We start from the raw sequence: 7,982 nt of genomic DNA, 5'->3' as shown, positions 1-7,982 counted from the left end.
TCCATGGTAAGTATGTAATGTAGATATTACGTGATAACATGCAAAACTCATTATATCCCAACAATGTACTTTATTTCATTTTTTTGTTGGGTTATCTGAGCTCAATGGTCAAGAACCTCTGGCTCTCCCACTTCTATGAAATTAAATCCCCCAGCATGCACACTTGCTCTGCTGTTCTTGGAATTCCCATTGATGTAAGTAACTCTCATTGATGGGTGATTGTGATGTAACTCCCATTGATGGGAGTTTTAGCTTCACAATTGGTGCAGTGCTGGAGGTTGGTGTCCCCCAGAACCAGCAGATTTTTTTCAGAATTTTCTGTGACTGAAAATCAGATTTCTGCAAACCCAATCCAGATGAATGGGACTGCTTTTTGTAATACCTTATTGAGTCAAAGCCACAGAACGCCCTTTTAAGGACACTTGGGCTAACGATTAATCATCAAAAGCCCTTAGTAAAAACTTGTGCCAATGGCCACTCGCTCTTTATGTATTGTGTAATAGTTTACCAGCCAACTGCAAGGTGTTCATTAAAACACTCAGCTTTTTCTATACAGGTATTCTTGATGTGCATTTATGGATTGCTGCTGCTCTATGGTCATACAGCACTTTCTCTACCATACATACACAGGATATACCAAAATAACAGCTGATTGCAGGGTGTCAGGCCCCAGTTGTTTTGATATTGATGGCCTATCCTGAGGATAGGCCATTAATATCAAATCCAGGACAACTCCTTTAAGGCCTCAAGCGCACGACCTTATTTTGGGTCCGATCTGCATTTGTTGTGGACAAGAATAGTCATTTTTATAATATGGACCGAGGAAAATGTGGGATGCACACAGCCGTTATCCATATTTTGCGCTTCTGTGGTTTGCAGACAGCAAAGCAACAATGGCTGTGTACATGAGGCCTAAAAAACCTTTAAAATGTTGTTTTCAAATCCATAGTTTGAAAGTTATTTTTTTTATTTTATTTTTTTATGCGGACAGCTCACGGATGTCACCCCTGTGCTGTCTACATCCATGCAGCCGTTCTGCATGTAATAGCGCCTGTCCTATTTTTTTGTCTATTTTGCACACAAGAATAGGCATTTCTGTAATAAGGACCGTAAAACGTGCAGGATGCACACGGGCGGTATCCGTATTTTTCAGATCTGTGCCTTACGGACTGGCACTGGATGTACATTGCTTGTATTGGTGGCCATAGCTTAAAAGAACCTACAACACTGACACAGATGTGCCTCTTCTGTCTGTCCACTAATAGTCACACTCCTACTGAATTAATGCAGTGACTAACCGCATGTATTAAAAGGAGTGTCCAACATAAGAAAAAAGTATCTGCTTGGTTTTCTAGAAACTGCATCATGTTTGGTATTGCAGCTCATCCCTATTCGGGTGAATGGTACTGCAATTCAATTCCAACCCATAAACTTGGTGATTTTTTATTTATTTTTTCAGGTGGAAATAAAGGCAAATGCAGTTTTTTTAATTCTAGACATCTTCATTAGTCTTCTTTTAAGAGGGTCTTGTTTGGGACCATAGTAAACTGTTCCGAGCTGATCATCAGATTATTATTCTACAGTGCCACTGTAGATAAGAGTTTCTTGTGAGTAAAGCCTGTATTAGACCTGGCAATCATACAGGCGATTGTCAGGTAGGAAGCATTCCTTCCCGGCAATCGCCTGCTCACTAGCAGAGGAAACCACTGCTATGACTTGAAGTGTTCGCCTTCACAGTATGGAGAGGAGCAGTAGTTATGCCATCGCTCGTCCCCATGCTGTCTAGTTGTTTGCCACCAGCAGATCGTGATCTTTTAGCATGCTGAAAGATCATGATTGCTTGATGAATGAGTGCTTGCTCGTTCATCGGGTAATCAGCGGCAGTGTTAGGCCCCTTTCACACAAGCAAGTTTTCTGCGTGGGTGCAATGCGTGACGTGAACACATAGCACCCGCACTGAATCCTGACCCATTCATTTCAATGGGTCTGTGTACATGAGCGTTGTTTTTCACGCATCAGTTCTGCGTTGCGTGAAAATCGCAGCACGTTCTATATTCTGCGTTTTTCACACAGCCCTGGCCCAATAGAAGTGAATGGGGCATCAGTGAAAAACGCATTGCATCCGCAAGCAAGTGCGATGCGTTTTTCACTGATGGTTGCTAAGAGATGTTGTTTGTAAACCTTCAGTTTATCACGCGCGTGAAACGCAATCGCAGACAAAACTGACTGAACTTGCTTGCAAAATGGTGCGAGTTTCACTGAACGCATCCGGACCTAATCAGTCACGCTCGTGTGAAAGGGGCCTTACACTGCCAGATCACTGCTAACGATCGTTACTATGAATGCTCGTTAGCGATCATCTGGCAGTGTAATCCAGTGGAGGATTAGACTATCTGAATGTATATCTGTTACCTATCATTCCATGGCTAGTATTTATGTAACTGAATGGGAAGTCCACATTACTCACATTTTATGAGCAGTAAGTGATCTGTTTTCTTTGTATGTGCATTTAGTAAGTTATGTCTCGAATAAGTAATTGCACTAGCATTTGTCCATGTAACATATCCCATAGAACGGTATGGTTTCTTTCCGATGAGCATAGTTAGGTTGCTCATGAAGCTATAGCACTCTTCATAATAAAGAGGAACCTCTTTTATAAAATGCTTTTGATTGAGTGGTCATTTTGTTACACGGTTTTACATACCGCACAATGTTACCAATGAGAAACCGCATAGTGCCCACACACTGTATGAGCTCCTGCTACAGTGGCCCATACAAAAAGCCACCAACAATTGAACGTACGTAGGGGCATCCCAACTACCCTGGAACTCAGCTCAAGAATGTACCAGAAATACAGTATGGATTTTTCCAGTCTCTTAAGTGCCACAGCATGCAAGGCACTCCCATTGCCTTTAAGTAGTTAATCTGTCCAGCGAACGGAGGCTTAGCATTTTCTCCGCAGCTATATTTGGACTGTGTGGTTTGCCAGCAATGTGCTGCATGGAAGGAGGTATTCCTATAGTGAGAGGAGTTCTAGAAATGACCACATGTGCCAGATGGTATGAAGCGCTGTAAAACTAGTTACAGGCGTGAATCGCTAGCTGTAACACTCACGTTCAGATACTGCAATACTAAATGTGCTATAACCCATGGGAAAGATTGAATTTCCCACAGTCACAAGAGACTACTGGTATGTAAATACAACATAAATAAGCCTGGCAGTTGTCGCACTACGTTCTCGATACGTGAAGCTTTAAATGACAGCAAAACGCTTGTACTGGATCCAGGAATGTTGTGGTTTCAGATTTATGTCAATGGGAAATCTCACCTTACCTTGAATGGGGTTTTTCTGTAATAAAAAAGTAATGATTTACCACATTTCCACAAGGCCTTTATTCACATATTGCATTTGTGGTTCCTAAACACAAGGAAAATGTATTGACAAGATTCATATTTATTATTATTTTTTTTCTCTTCTTTGCAGTCACTCTTCTTGACTTCAAAATACTAAGGCCCCATGCATCTGGCCGTATCAGTTTTTGCAGTCCGCAAATTGCGGATCCGCAAAACACTGACGGGGCATATGCAGTCTTCAGATAGTTACGTCCTGCCCTCTATTAGAAATGCCTATTCTTGTCTGCAAAATGGACAAGAATAGGAGATGTTCTTGAACACACATTGAAATGAGTCCACATCTGAACTGCAAAAAAATGCAGGACCAAAACTACAGTCGTGTGCATGAGGCCAGCCATTCACAAAAGCTGTAGCTATATATGGACCCTGAGCATGCATGAGTCCTGAGAAATCCACTGCCAGACACCTCAGGCAGCTTACCCCCCCCAAAAGAACAAAATGATTGGGCACATTTAAGTCCACTCCTTATCCGCCTTGACATCTGTCATTAGCAGAGAGCCGTAAGGTCCTCCATACACATTAAATGCTTTTGGTCTAGGTTTTATACACATGGGGCAGACATACTAAGACTGGAGTTACAACCCCTGTCTTAAAGGGGTTCTGCACTTTCATTTAACTGATGATCTATCCTCTGGATAGATCATCAGCTTCTGATCGGCGGGGGTCCTACACCCGTGACCCCCGCCGATCAGCTGTTTGAGAAGGCAGCGGCACCGCGGCCTTCTCACTGTTTACCGCCAACCCACTGACGTTACGACTAGTATCAACTAGCGTGGGCGCGGCTAAGCTCCATTCAAGTGAACAGCTCTTAGTCCCGCCCACGCTAGTTAATACTAGTCATGACGTCAGTGGGCCAGCGGTAAACAGTGAGAAGGCCATGCCACTGCCTTCTCAAACAGCTGATCGGCGGGGGTCCTGGGTGTCGGACCCTGACGATCAGAAGCTGATGATCTATCCAGAGGATAGATCAGTTAAATGAAAGTGCAGAACCCCTTTAATATTAAAGTCCATTGACTCAATATCCCAAATGTATCGAGAGGCACAGGCATCCTTGCACCAGATATAAGCTGGAACAGATTTGAACTAGCATTTCAGCTAGTTTCTTTCCTGTTAAGTCCCATCCAATTTTATTGCCACTTTTGAAAAGTGGGTGGGTGGGTGGGGAAATCGTAAATGATTGTTTGCACCATACATTTTTTTACGACACAATAGGTGACATAATAAATGTCCCACATGATTTTTGTTGCACTGACACACCTTATTGCAGAATTATTTCAAAGAAGGAGGGATTATTATGCAAAAGCGAGATTATGTATCCTCACATCAGTGGGGGTCAGAGTCCCAACAACTCCACCCATCAGCTGCTTTAAGGAGCCGCCACACTTACTGGAGCTCTGGCAAGCGCTGTGGACTTCCAGCAGTTTACCGAGCACAGCGCATGCATTGTATAGTTGGGATTTCTTCATTGCTTGTGTATTTTCCAAATTTTGTGTTCCTTTTGAAACACAGGACATTTTTTCACACCCTAAGGGGCTCATGCACACGAATGTGTGCCACCCATTCCATGCATGGGCACCATCAGTGTCGCTGGCACAGACCCATTTAACTTGAATGGGTCTGTGACCCATCCTCACTGCAAACATGTTCTATTTTTTGCGGTGTGGAGGAATGGACAGAAAACCCCCATTCCGCACCTTCCGTATCAGTCATGGGGTGCACAAACTGCCAGTGCCAGTATGTTTGCGGGCCGCAATACAGGCACCGGGCCAACAATGGCTGTGTGCATGAGCCCTAACACAAAGCAACGGTCCTAATTGCTGCATTCAGCAAACCTCTCGGTATCAGTACAAAGGCTTTTGCTGTGCATAGCAACCAGTCACAATTCAGCTTTCATTTTTGCACAACAGTTTCAGAAGTGAAAGCTGAGCTCTGATTGGATGTTATGAGCAACAATGGAAGGTATACTGCTAGCTTAGGTTTTGCAAGCTAGTACATACATTATTTTAACCACAGATATATAAAGTGGCAGGAATTTGTTTTCTCACCCTTCTCTGTCCTTCATTATTCCCCGAACCACTCCAGCTAATTTATATTGGACTTCTACTGATAATGCAGTTCCATATTCAATAAAGTGGCTCCAAATGTGGATGTCTGTTCTATTACTGTCTCTACTAGTAAAATGTACTGCTGTGGTTTCTCCCTATTGCGGTTCAGTATTTTACTAAATGTTTTAACATCTGCGTCTCCCGTGTATTTGCTGACACAGCATGTTTTCCAGTCTATGCTGTTACTACAGACGTCATAAATAAAGCAGACATTTCCCGTCTTGTACAGAAGCAACGTTTATTCTATATATAGAGAATTGAGATTCAGTTTTCAGGATGTACTGGTTTTGTAGCCATCCTAAGGGTCCATACACACGTCCGTAACGTGTTTTGCGGATCACACAATCGCTGGCACTAATAGAATATGCCTATTGTCCGCAATTGCGGACAAGAATAGGACATGTTCTATTTTTTTCGGGAACAGAAGTGCGGGTCCGCAAATGCGTATCCGGGCAGCACATCGTGCTGCCCCATAGAAATAAATGGGTCCGCAAAATGTGGAACAAAATTGCGGACGTGTGAATGGACCCTTGAAGGGTGAATTTAGGACAGGGAAATTGTCCTCTGCACTCAGGATATGTGCTCAGGGTGCAGGGGCGGACTGGAAACTTAAAGTGGCCCTGGAAAAAAAAAAAAATACTAGTTGGTAGTGGCAGTTGGGTCTAAATTGATGGAAGGCAGTGCCAGCAATACCAATTACCACCCCAAAAGAGCCAAATCACATAATACTGCTAGCAGCACAAAATACTTTCCAAAGAACTTCCACTGGCCAGCCAGGAGGAGGGCCCAGGTAGCCCTCTGGGCATCAGCCCACCGGGAAATTTCCCTGTAAGGTCTATGGCCAATCCGCACCTGTCAGGGTGTTTATTATATTCAGAAGGAAAGTTTTATTACATTACTATTGAGTACTTCACTGAAAAATGACAACCTCTGTTCTTCCATAATGTCTAGAGGATAGGAAATAGAGATGAGCAAATCCATTCATACATCAACAAGATTTCTTCACCTGTGAGGGACTGACCCCACTGCTGAAGAAGCTCCTGCTGCAGCTTGATTGAGACATCTCGCACCTGCAGCACTGCTCAGAGTAGCGGCACAAGTGCAGCCACTCTGCTTGTACTACCTCAGCACTTGCGCTGCTACTTGGAGCACCAGCGCAGACATGAGATTGTCAGGACCGGGCAAGATATCTGGTGCTGTCAATCAAGCAGCAGGGTGGAGCTTTGTCAACAGTGGGGACAGCCCCTCGCAGGTGAAGAACTTTTGTTGATGAATCGATTCGTTCATCCTTCTGATCTTATGATATTCTATATTATGCATTGAAGTCTTAGAAACAATTTTTGATAGCAATATAAGACTGCGGATTACATGTGCTGCCCCACCGGGCAGCTACTGTGGATTTTTCACAATGGAATCTGCACATAACTTGAACCTTGGTGCAGTTTTTAGTCAGATTTTTTATTTATTTGCTAGTTTATTAGAGCTAGGCAGGTATACCTAAGTTAGGCCTCATGCACACGGCTGTTGCGTGTATTGGGGACTGCAATTTGTGGTCCCCAATGCACGGGCAACGTCAGTGTGGCAGCCAGGATGGGTCCGTGATCAGTCCGCACCGCAAAAAAATAGAACATGTTCTATTTTTTTTGTGGTGCGGAGTCATGGACAGAAACACCACATAAAAGGTTAGTATATAAAATGAGAATGCTCGGACTGGGAGAAAACGTCTGTATGTGGGTAAGTAACTGGCTGAGTGATAGGAAACAGAGGGTGGTTATTAACGGTACACACTCAGATTGGGTCACTGTCACTAGTCACCTCAGGGGTCAGTACTGGACCCTATCCTCTTCAATATATTTATTAATGATCTTGTAGAAGGCTTGCATAGTAAAATATCAATTTTCGCAGATGACACTAAACTGTGTAAAGTAATTAACACTGAAGAGGACAGTATACTACTACAGGGGGATCTGGATAGATTGGAGGCTTGGGCAGATAAGTGGCAGATGAGGTTTAACACTGACAAATGTAAAGTTATGCACATGGGAAGGAATAATGCAAGTCACCCATACTTATTAAATGGTAAAACACTCGGTAACACTGACATGGAAAAGGATCTAGGAATTTTAATAAACAGCAAACTAAGCTGCAAAAACCAGTGTCAGACAGCTGCTGCCAAGGCCAATAAGATAATGGGTTGCATCAAAAGGGGCATAGATGCCCGTGATAAGAACATAGCCCTACCACTTTACAAATTGCTAGACCACACATGGAGTACTGTGTACAGTTCTGGGCTCCTGTGAACAAGGCAGACATAGCAGAGCTGAAGAGGGTCCAGAGGAGGGCAACTAAAATAATAACTGGAATGGGGCACCTACAGTACCCTGAAAGATGATCAAAATTAGGGCTATTTACTTACGAAAAAAGACGACTGAGGGGAGATCTAATTACTATGTATAAATATAT

Source organism: Bufo gargarizans, chromosome 1, assembly GCF_014858855.1.
Source record: "Bufo gargarizans isolate SCDJY-AF-19 chromosome 1, ASM1485885v1, whole genome shotgun sequence".
NCBI lineage: Eukaryota > Metazoa > Chordata > Amphibia > Anura > Bufonidae > Bufo > Bufo gargarizans.
This window is presented reverse-complemented; position numbering follows the sequence as displayed.